General features: G+C 47.1%; 1 long non-coding RNA gene across 1 annotated transcript; it reads right to left on the bottom strand.

Annotated features, from left to right (window-relative positions):
- Nucleotides 1–1,273: 1,273 nt before the first annotated feature.
- On the bottom strand, nt 1,274–4,318 carry LOC133348088 (uncharacterized). Its single transcript, XR_009755766.1, has 4 exons — nt 4,179–4,318; nt 2,684–2,722; nt 2,120–2,249; nt 1,274–1,772 (listed from the first exon to the last, which is right to left on the bottom strand). It is a non-coding gene; the product is annotated as an uncharacterized LOC133348088 (long non-coding RNA).
- Between the last annotated feature and the right edge of the window lie 7,164 nt (nt 4,319–11,482).

The raw sequence follows: 11,482 nt of genomic DNA, 5'->3' as shown, positions 1-11,482 counted from the left end.
GGACTGGTTTCTGGCCCCTGTCACATTGAGTGATGGGTGGCTAGTCCATTGGATTGGAAATTGTGGTGGTCGTGACCTTATAAACTATTGTATATCTACCAGGGCAATTAACCAACGGTTACTAGGGTTTCATTGGCTGGTATTACCCACTTAACATCACAATATTACCATATTGCTCAATGAGGAGGGGGACTGTTTTTCCATCTTACATATGCTGATTGCTTGATAATATAATTTACTGTTTCTGAAGCTTGCCATGCAATGGGGCCTTGTTATGAGTTCCACTAAAAAAGTCTTCTTGCATCCTTTGTCATTGAACATTCCACACTTACCCTCAAACCCCACAAATTCTGGAGTAATAGAGATGATGGAGAAGTTTCCATAAGTGAGCAGTCTGCTCATCGCTAGCTCGGTGTCAATATTAAATGTTTGAGCAAAATTATCTTTTCACCAGCTACGTAAGGCTATGTGGAAGCTGCCTTTTTGGCAACAATCAAGCCTCTCCTCTTTGTGAAAACGTGAACCCCTTTAACAGGACCCCCCGTGTCAGCTTGACGCAATAAGGTTGGCCTGTCCTAGCATTCATCCTGGGATTAATGTGACTTTATTGTGTGGAGCAGAGCACAAGAGCTTGTTTTATATAAAAAAAAAAGTATTTCCGTGTTGCTGTTCAACATTTCTGGAAAACCCTTATCGCTCATCGACAATGTGGTTCCATTCACTATCCTACTTTATTTCGTTATTGATCAAAATTACAAGCTTGCATCTTTACCTAACTTTCTGATGGCACCCCTTGTTTGCACTATCTTTTTTTTCGCGTGTGATTCGTCTACGACCGTTAAATACGTCGTTGTGCAATATTCCTTGAATACCATGTACTCGTTCTTTGCGTTACTGATGTTGTATTTTGTTTTTGTTGTTGTGCTCAAGCACCACGGACCCCCCCCCCCCCCCCCCGTGTAAAATAGTCGGGCAACTGGCCAAACGGGATCACCCGTGCAACAAATAACCTCAAACTCACAGATCCTTGAAAGATCTGGGCACGGGTCCCATCAGTGAGCATCTGCTAACTAGCTTTGACCCGTGACCTTATCACCTTATGCCATCGAACATTCACCACTAGGAAAAGAGCTCAAGTGCCTCTTTGTACACAGTGCACCGAGCTTGGCACAAGTGCCGTGATTGGTCGCTGATGTTTGTGACGAATGGCGGCTGGAGATGATGAAGTTGCGTGTTATCGCCACAGAATCAATGCACACGCACACCAACAGCGCACTGGTAGATTGTCATTTTATTTCCAGTTCAATTCATATCACCTCACCAGGAACCCCAGAGGAAATAGAGAAAACCAGACAGCTTTCGAGGTGGTTTTGTATCGTTTGTGTGTGTTCTGTTATCAAATGCATATGCGTATGTATTTTTGGACTATACATATATGCCTGAAATACCTTTCCTACAGTATAGTAATATGCATTTATGATGTCAATTACATTACACTACACATATGACAGATATTATTCGTGCTAAGCACCGTCATTGTTTAGGATATGATATTTGTGTCCGTGTGGTGAAGGAAGTGTGTGCTGAGTCGGTGTGTGCTTTGAACACGTGCTGGTGGTATGCGCGTGTTGGCGGTGTGACAGTGTGCATCGTGTGTGTGTGCGCGCCTGTTGGTGTGTGTCCGAGTGTTGCAGTGTGCACGGGGCTGTGTGGTCGGTTTTCAGCTTCCACTGTCACTCTTTACTTCTTTTGCTGGAAGTATTTGACGAACTCTGCACGCAAAAACAAATCAAGCACGTGTCAATTAGGTTACACAATGTACGTATCCTTGAGCTATGTATAATCGGTGAAGACGCATAATGTGTCGTCTATTTTCATTGCTCTTCCACGGCATTGCTTTACATGCCGACGTGTCTGGGGTCACGTGGGCACCCAGTCACTGACGCCTCAATGGGTTCAGAGCCCCTGATAGTTATTAAGTCAGCACATCCATTCAAATATATATTTTGTTCAGAGAGCACTGTTAAGAATCGGCAAGCCGGATAGCTCATCTATGCATCATACTGTAGAGAGCTATGACTGCTTATTGATGTTCTGCCGACGATGATGTCTCTCTTACCGCTGCAGCTGATCTTGCCATCCTTGTCCTTGTCTGCTGCCAGGTAGAAGCTGTCCAGTTGTGCCTCGCTGAGTCCAAGGGACGCGAGTCCGGCCTTCAGCTCCGCCTTGCTCAAGCTTTTGTTGCCATCCTGGTGACAAGGGGCACATTCGCGGTTTTAATGATCCGTAGCTCTTCCATTCTTGCCTATGGCAGCAATACGTTCAGGATCTAAGTGCCAACATTGAGGTCTGCTAGTCACGTGAGGGCTTCAGGAAGGAGTTCGTTTAGTTTTGCAATTCCTCCTCCAGCGAAGAAGACCATAGTTGTTTACTGTATGGTCCATAGTTTTGGTATGACCCGTACTGACCAGCGTGGTCATATCCCTTAAATGAGTGCTTTGCAATGCCTTTAAATAAATGTTTGGCACGCCAATTAAATTATCATCTTTTTTTTTACCCAGCAAACTCTTACCGAGTCTCAAGACTATAAGTTTGTGGTTATATTACCAACCACAGTGACAGGATGATGATGATGGTGGTGACAATACAGTACAAATGTTGAAGTCGAAGGTCCGTCGCTTACCTTGTCAAGAGCCTTGAACTTGGCCTCCAGTTCTTCAGGCTGGCAGAAGTGAGTGAGACACACACGGGAACATGGCATTTTAACGGCGGAGTTCTATTCGGTCCATTGCTCTACATTTCACGGGGAGGGTGAGATCATAATGTGATTGCATGTGTCTCTGCCGCCACGCGAGCATTCGATGGTGTTCATCTCCGGTCTCGAGTCAGTGGTAGAAATACCATGCGCTTTATTTGCTTGGAGGTCCAGTACACAGCAAACACTCAAGGGTGTGTGCCTGGGGCAATGACGTCGCTGCCACACGGTGGCGGCAACGTCGCGAACGGCGATTTCCTGCTCTAATTATCATTGAGGTTGTGCTCTTCCCTCATCGTCTTTAACTAGTGTCGTATAGCGGCGGGAGGTGGGGGGTAATTTTTGTAGGATGATGACCGTCATTGGTCCGTCAGCCCCTGAGAGATGATGAGCCGAGTTAACCGCCGACCAGGATATGGACACATTCGTCCAAATTAATTATTTCATTCGCTTTAACGTGCCGCATATTGCTGGAAACGAGTCCATACCGATGTCAAATGGCACATGAGATGAGCATGAAAGATTAATATATAAAATAAGCGTAAAAATAAAAAAATGGTCTATTTGTAATATTCAACAAAATCTCAACACCATTTGTCATTAACGCTGTGACGTAGTAAAATAACCACAGAACAGGGCCGTGGTCGTACGATTTTTTATCTTTGCATGGCTGTTAACAGATTCCCCTAATTTATATATCTTTACATTTGTACTTGAGTGTTTATTTGCTTAGATTGCAGAACACTGCAATACTGAATCTCCCAATTTTTGTAGTATTTTTTTAAAATTGTGAGCTGTTATACTATCGGTTTTCAATGATTTAGGCCCACCCTGTGCCACGGGAACATGGAATTTTAACGGTGCAGTTGGGTTCGGTCCATTGCTCTACATTTCACACGGAGAGTGACATCGTAATGGGATGGCATGGGTCTCTGTCGCCCTGAGTGGCCATCTATATTTGGGCGACCGAATCAAATATGTAAATGTTGTAGAACATTTGAGATTTCTAGCCCCTTTTAAGACATCACTAGAATTTGCATCAGTCGGTCACAATTGACAGGAAATCTCTCGAGGAGGCTCCTTCAACAATTGTATTTACAAAGGGGGGAAGTTGGGGGTTAAACAGGTCATATGATGTTTATATTTTACATGGAACACCCCTTGAGATGAAATGTCTCATTGCAACGATCTCCAAATGGATTTGAAAATCTACTGTTCTGTCATCCCCCTTGACCGCCTTGACGCCCATTTAACGTGCGCTATTTGTAGCAGTGTTTATGCCACTCTGATATGTAGCATTGAACATGCATTTACATGCCCCGTGGCGGTACATAACCTCAGCAGTGGCACCCAAGGGGAAGGGTGGCACCATGTGCGGCGGTGTCTGTCCTGTGTGCGGTGCACAGGGTTGTCGATCTCTCACCTTCTTCGATGGGCAGCTCATGTTGAAGCGACGGAAGTAATGCTGACGAGTCGGAAGGAATTATGAAGAGTTGACCTCGTGCTGTGCCTTTCTGTGGGCATCAACCCGGCATTTATAGCAGAATATGGGGTGTGTCCACATCGCGCGTTCGTGGGGTGTGGTGGGGGTTTGGTGGGGTAGGGTGTGTTCGGGCGTGTGTAGGTGTGCAGGTGCACACGTTGTAGTGTGTGCGTGTGTGTAATGGAAAATACCATTGCTGTACGTGTGTGTAATTGAGCAGTTGCGTAACTCGATTTTCGCTCACGGCCAACGCCAGTCACGATTTTCTTAACCAGTCCTGAACTTCCCCTACAAATGAGTACTGTGCCTGGTATGTTAGTCCCTCTGGCATGATGGCATCAAACGACAAGGAGTAGGTCTATTTTTTAATAAAAGATCAAAGGGCTCCTGCAAGTGCGGCCATGAGGTTCAGGTGGACGTGAGTGCCATGCTGATGTGGGCTGTCCAACCTACATCGTCTTTTCCCAATATTCTGCACAGGCCACGGCTTCTGGTGTTGGCATTGTCCAATCTTGAGGAGTACATTGCGGTGCTGCAGGGCATCTCAGGAGATGATCCATGCCCCGAGCTCTCATACTCTGATGGTGCATTGTCTTCGAGTTGTGCGCCTTTTGGCGTCATCTCGTCCAACCCATGTGATACGAGGCTCGAAGGAAAGCTGTCTCGGGTGTGGACCAATCAACTTCAAGGACAGTGCATACATTATCAGAGTTATGTATTTTGTTTGCATTATGACTGTAGGTATTGTGGTCTATGCAAACATGACTCCTTGTAAAAAAGGTGTCAGTTTTGTTGCCAAATAGAAGGGTAAAAAAACAATTATATTTTTACTGGCAATGAGGTTCCAATGATGATCCATGCGGCTTGCTTCTTCTGACAATCACATTTATCAGTTGTGTAGAACCCCCCCATGATGTCATGAGAGAGTTGCGTCTACCGAAACCCACTCTCAGTCTCTTTAGGCTCCGCCATGTGAGCCATTTGGAACTGGGAGCCAGATGTGAGCTCCTCACTGGGAGGTGCTTCCTCTACGGGTCCTCCATTCAGCAGCTTTGTCGCTGAACTTTTCCAATTCTATTTGCCAGACGGAAGCTCTGGCAGATTCCGGTGATGCGGTAAAGGAGTGCAGTGGAGCACAATGAGCTGTGTCTCGATGAGAGGCGACGGCGGTGGTGCTGGCTGATGGTCACGTAGCAGATGACGGACGTCCCACTCAAGGACTTGCCGGTCGTGGTCATCTGCTACTCTCCTCCTGATGTTAGGGGGCGCTATGCCAGATTGTGCATATAGGCAGGAAACAGGGGTGGCTCTCAGGCACCATGCCATAACTCTGCACGTATCATTTATGTTGGTGTTGACATGTTTACAGGCGGAGCATGTATATTCAGCCAAGTAGAAATAAAGTGCGTAGAGTGGTTGCTTATGTCCCCACTGAGGATGAACGTCTGAGGAATACAGGCAAAGGTGATAAGTCTGCTGCCTTCCATGACCTATCTCAGCTGTTGCCTCAAAGTGGCCTCTTTGTGACAGAGTATCGATTATGGCGAGCGATGGCACAGTGGTTATCAATCTGACTTCGATTGTCACCCACAGTTAACATCAGTGGCAAGTGGCATTATAACTTGTCCTGGGTCTCCCCTAGCAGACTCAGTAGTGCCTGATGTGATGTGTGCATATCCGAACTGGGGGGTGGGGTGGGGGGAGATAGCTAGGTGTGGTTCTGGCCACACAACACCTTGTTGTGCGCCATGTCTATCATCATCAAACAGCAACTGTCACCAGATGATGTAAAACTACACTCGGGATGTTTGTATGTGTGGATGTATGGTCAAGACCGTAAATATGATTATGTGTGTGTTTGCTGCGGGGAGCGGTTAGGCCATTGCGCTATGATCCCGGCGAATCGAGTTCGATTACCGCTCACGGCCAAAACCAGTGACGATTATCTGACTCAGCCTGAAATGGGTACCTGGTACGGTAAGTAAACATCACCACTTGGGAGACAAAGGCAGCTGGGCGTGGTGCTGGCCCTCAAAGTTCATCGCTAACAGCACTTGCCCCAAAAGTCTATTAAGGCTATACGGGAGATCTTTGTTTGCTGCACAGGGGCGTGAGCAAATATGTGCGTGTGCGACTTCGCTTGGGCGTGGTGGTGCTCGACCTTAAGCGACAGGTGGGGCATGCAGGGCTACGAGACAGTGTCTGTAACGAGGAGCAGTCCAGCAAGTAGATTGCCTCGTCACTCTGTAGTTTCCTATTGCACACACAATTCTGTACATCTCTATGGGTACAGATCCCAGTGGCACTTACACTTTTTACGAGGTGTCATCCCCCGAGTGCCCCCGTGTGTCACTGCCACCTTCACTCGCACAGGAGATTGCTTGAGCTTTGTAACTCTCATCGACAAGAGCCCCCCCCCCCCTTGTGTCATTGCCACCTTCGACTGCTTGAGCTTTGTAACTCTCATTGACAAGAGCCCCCCCCCCCCTTGTGTCATTGCCACCTTCGACGAGCACAGGAGACTGCACTGGAGTGTGCAGCTCATTTAATAATCGTCTGCATTCCGTGCTCTGCATTGTCTCCAGGTAGTTTCCCCAGCAATTTTGTCGCCAAACCTGCACTCAGTGTAAATCTGCGTTCACAATGCTCGTAAATACGTTTGAGCTGCTGTAATTTTAGAAGGTCAACGATGAACTGAAATACTGCAATAGCTACGTTGAGCACAAATCGAGTAGCATTGCTATGATATTTGTGGTTTTGGGTGTGAGGCCTCGCGATGATGTTTGTATCTTTTCTTTGTCAAAGATACCCTCCACTCTTCCAGACTCCATCTACGTTGATCTCGTAGCACCCGAGTCCGTACCGTGAACAACGCCCAATGCGCCCTCTCGACGTTTGTCTCTTGGCTTTGTAAGCAGCGTAACTTCTTCAGATGATTGGATTGGTCCAAATCCAACGCTTTCTGTAAAAGATGATAAAACCCAACACAGGAGGAAAATCCGCGCAGACCGGGAAAAAATATCAACAACAGGCAGAGCTGTGCCACTCAAAAACAGTAGGAACGCACGACTCCCATAATGCCTTGCGTGCATGCAATGTACAATGCTCTCCGCAGCCTCATCTATACCACGAGCTCAAAGGAGCTGAAAGTGTGGCCACAACTCTCTTTGTTGGTCTAAACATTATAATTACGACCACAATTGTAGCTCTTTAGAGCTGGTGGTCTATACAAGGCTGCGGGGAGCATTGTATAAGCCATGTGGTAGTAACACGTGATCACGTGGCATGCTTTAGATCTGTAATGCGAGCGTAAATGGGGTTGTTGCTGGGCTCTGGTCCAATCACAGGGCCCGGGGTATTGGGGGGCAGAGCCTGGTCTGCGGGGCGTGTGGGAGGGGCCACCGTTCACCTCGGCTCCAATGGGAAGCGAGGTGAATGGGGGCGGAGCCAGCGGGGTAGTATGGGAAGGCCGGATCTGACGATCCGGAAGGAGAGGAGTCGGGGTCACGTGGGGGGAATGTATATAAGTGGGAGCCCGGAAGAGATCGGGGCAGTCGGGGAAGTTAAGAAGCTGAGCCACGTTGGGTGGTGAGGAAAGATCCGCGCCATCGGCCACGTGGCCGAAGGACCTCTGCATGCCGTCGGCCAGCGGTGTGCGGAGTGCGGGAATAGAGGAGCTAACGGAGGAGCGTGCGGGGCACGCGAGAGAGAGCGTGCGTGGCACGCGAGAGAGAGAGAGAGCGTGCGTGGCACGCGAGAGGGAGCGTGCGTGGCACGCGAGAGAGAGAGCGTGCGTGGCACGCGAGAGGGAGCGTGCGCGGAGCGCGCGAGACGACACTGGTCCGAGAGGAGGCCAGTGGGGGGTGCAGAGAAGAACTTGAATAAAAGACAAACGGAGACCAGCATCGCCTGACGGAGTCTTTTATTACAGATCTATGCGTTAGGGCTGAACGATTTGGGGAAAATATATTTTTACAGATATTGCAATTGCGATTTTATTTGATTTGCGTTTAAATGTTTAAGTTAAGCTTCAGTTCAATATTCAGTGTAATAGATTTAAAACGTGATGGAGCATTATCACATGATACCATCAAAATATGAACTGCTCTATATATTCTAATGCAAGGATGAGAACTTTAAAGATATGAATTGCTTCCAACGTGTATTTATTACAATGTTTTAATTGAAATAGAACAACCAAATATAGAACAATTGTTAAGTTAAAAAATCGCAGCCTTTGCGATTTGCTAATCTCATCGTTTCAAATTGCGATTTCGATTTTAAATCGATTAATCGCCCAGCTCTACTATGCGTGCGCTTTTTGGTCACCCTACCGGCGACTGCTTCAATGGCGGTTTCTTATTGGCAACCACTCCAGTGGCTTAAGTCATGGCCTTTGAGCTGCAGCCTTGCCTTGTTGTTTGTCATACATATCATCCAGGCATTTCAGGTTACCAAGTCTAAAAACATCCCCAACGCATAACAACATTGCAAGAACACGACTTTAATTATTAATCATAGGCTCAAATGACGCGGTGTTTCCTTTCATTTAATAATTTGCATGATAATGTGTTATGTAACTCCAACTGCTCTGGAGTACAAAGGCCTAATATCATTGTTTAAAAAAAATAGTCAGAAAATACATCTCCTTTACATATCCGTCTCTCAACATGAAAAAAAGTGAATCTTACACGACCCATCAGCCGCACGGTCTTGTGAATCTTACACGACCCATTAGCCGCACGGCCTTGTGGGAGTGCAAAATATCAGCAGCATTGTTTCAAGGCAAGCAAACTTTGGACCCGTTTTGACATGCAGGGTCACATCAGCAGAGTCCGGATTGTTTGACGACCTACCGATCTAAAAAAACTAACTTATTACAAGATTTAACAACTTTATTAATTTATAATCTGCTAGATTGGCATTGAATCATTTTTTATTTTGATGAAATGGGGTCCTGGTTCCACGGAAAATAATCTCATAATACATAACTGGAAATAATTTGCGTCGTTGTGGAGAATAGAAATAACAAAAAAGCAGATAATAGGTATCGTAATATCAGTGACGTGCATTGCACATGGCTGTTAAAGATCGTGGGCTACGTTATTTTACTATAGGTCTCTGTTTGCCAAAATGACGCTACGGTTACAGATATATGGCCAGCCAAAGTTTGTTTGCAATTTCATAGAAACCGACAATGATGGCACTGACATTCTGTTTTTCTTTTAATTACCTATTATATAACTGCTATTTGTCAATAACACTGTAGCCGTAATACAATTAAGGCTACAGTGACGTTTCAGGCAATGACCCCTCGTCACAGAACACACATATAGAGGCCAGAGCGATAGAGTTAATAAAGGTTGAAGACTACACCCAACATCATTGGGGCCAGATGGCAATTGAATTTTAAAAATGTTTTTTATCAGTTTTTTTAAAAGAGGCATATGAATGGTTACATAATCATAGCTATTGTGTCGTAGACAAACGCTTAAAAAATAAACTTACTAATTGAACGAATTTATATGAAGCGTAAAAGCAACACATGTTGTTTGGCACATTGCATTGGGAATGTTGCTGGGACGTCTCTCTTGGTTCCAGGAATTCGCCAGATGTCAGCCGGCATTGGCATTAATATCCATGATGATCGTTTTGTCCCGGAGAGCACTGGGCCTGTCTCCCCTACCACGTGACTCGCTATAGGTGCTGGGCAAACCCGTTGCTTCCTACAGGGCTTGTGCTGTGGCCGTTGGTCTCTCTCCTCTCCGAGCGCTATTTGTGTGCTTTAATTACTGAGGGATATACTCATTTTGCCCGGTTTATCTTAACAAAAAAGTCCAGTCGACACACGCATATTGTACGTATGTTCGTGAATTTTTACATATGTCCGATCATGGCTTGGCTTCGCGAACGAAGATCTAGGAAGGACATCCACGTCTTCTGCAGGCACGCTGGTGGCTGAAGAGGCCTATGCGGGACAAGCAGGTTCTGCCACAACAGCTGCAAGTATAGGTCTCATCTGGGATGGGTGCTGAGGGATCATGGTTCTTCCTCCTCCTTTTGTCCTCCATACGGGCCCTGCGGGTATCTTCGAAGAAGGAGGTGGCCTGGTGGACTGTGTGCCGCCAGGAGTTGCGATCAGCTGCTTGTGTTGCCCACTGACGGTGATCGATGCAGCAAGCAGTGAGGGACTTCTTCAGGGAGTCTTTGTATCGCTTTCGTGGTGCCCCTATGTCGCGATGGCCAGAGGACAGTTCCCCATACAGCACGATCTTAGGCAAGCGGTGGTTCTCCATCCTGGCGATGTGCCCTGCCCAACGAAGCTGTGTCTTGAGGACCATGGCCTCGATGCTGATGACCTTCGCTGACTTGAGGACTTCAGTGTTGGCGACGAAGTCACTCCAGTGAATATGGAAGATTGTGCGGAGGCAGCGCTGATGGAAACGCTCGAGGAGACTCAGGTGACGACGGTACGTGACCCAGGACTCAGCGCCATACAGGAGAGTGGTCAGCACAACAGCTTTGTAGACGTTGACCTTTGTGGCTCTTTTAAGGTTTCTGTTGTTCCAGACACGTTTGTATAGTCTGCCAAATGCACTGTTTGCCTTGGCCAGCCTGTTGTCGACTTCGTTGTCGATCTTGGCGTCAGAAGAGATGACGCACCCCAAGTAGCTGAACTGGTGGACAGCTTTCAGTTCTGTTTGTTCAATGAAGATGCTTGGTGGATGGTGCTCCTCATGGGGTGCGGACTGATGAAGAACTTCAGTCTTCCTCAGGCTGACTTCAAGGCCGAAGATCTGAGCTGTTTTCGCGAAACAGGACGTAATTCGCTGCATAGCTGCCTCTGTATGAGCAAGGAGGGCGGCATCGTCAGCAAAAAGCAGCTCCCTGATCAGTTGCTCCATGGTCTTTGTGTGGGCCTGCAAACGCCTCAGGTTGAACACGCTCCCGTCGAGACGAAAACGGATGTATACGCCATCAGCGTCGTCGAGGTCCTCTGTGACCTGCTGGAGCATCATGCTGAACAAAATGGTGAACAGCGTGGGAGCAAGAACACAGCCCTGTTTCACGCCGTTTGCAATAGGGAAGGGCTGCGAGAGATTGTTGCTATTTCTGACTTGTCCAAGCTGATCTTCATGAAGCTGGACGATCATGGTGAGGAACTTCGGTGGGCAGCCTAGCTTGTCCAGGATTTTCCAAAGTCCCTGCCTGCTCACGGTGTCAAACGCTTTTGTCAGGTCCAC

Source organism: Lethenteron reissneri, chromosome 26, assembly GCF_015708825.2.
Source record: "Lethenteron reissneri isolate LAM-NWPU_2019-01 chromosome 26, ASM1570882v1, whole genome shotgun sequence".
NCBI classification, from domain to species: Eukaryota; Metazoa; Chordata; class Hyperoartia; order Petromyzontiformes; family Petromyzontidae; genus Lethenteron; species Lethenteron reissneri.
This window is presented reverse-complemented; position numbering and strand designations above follow the sequence as displayed.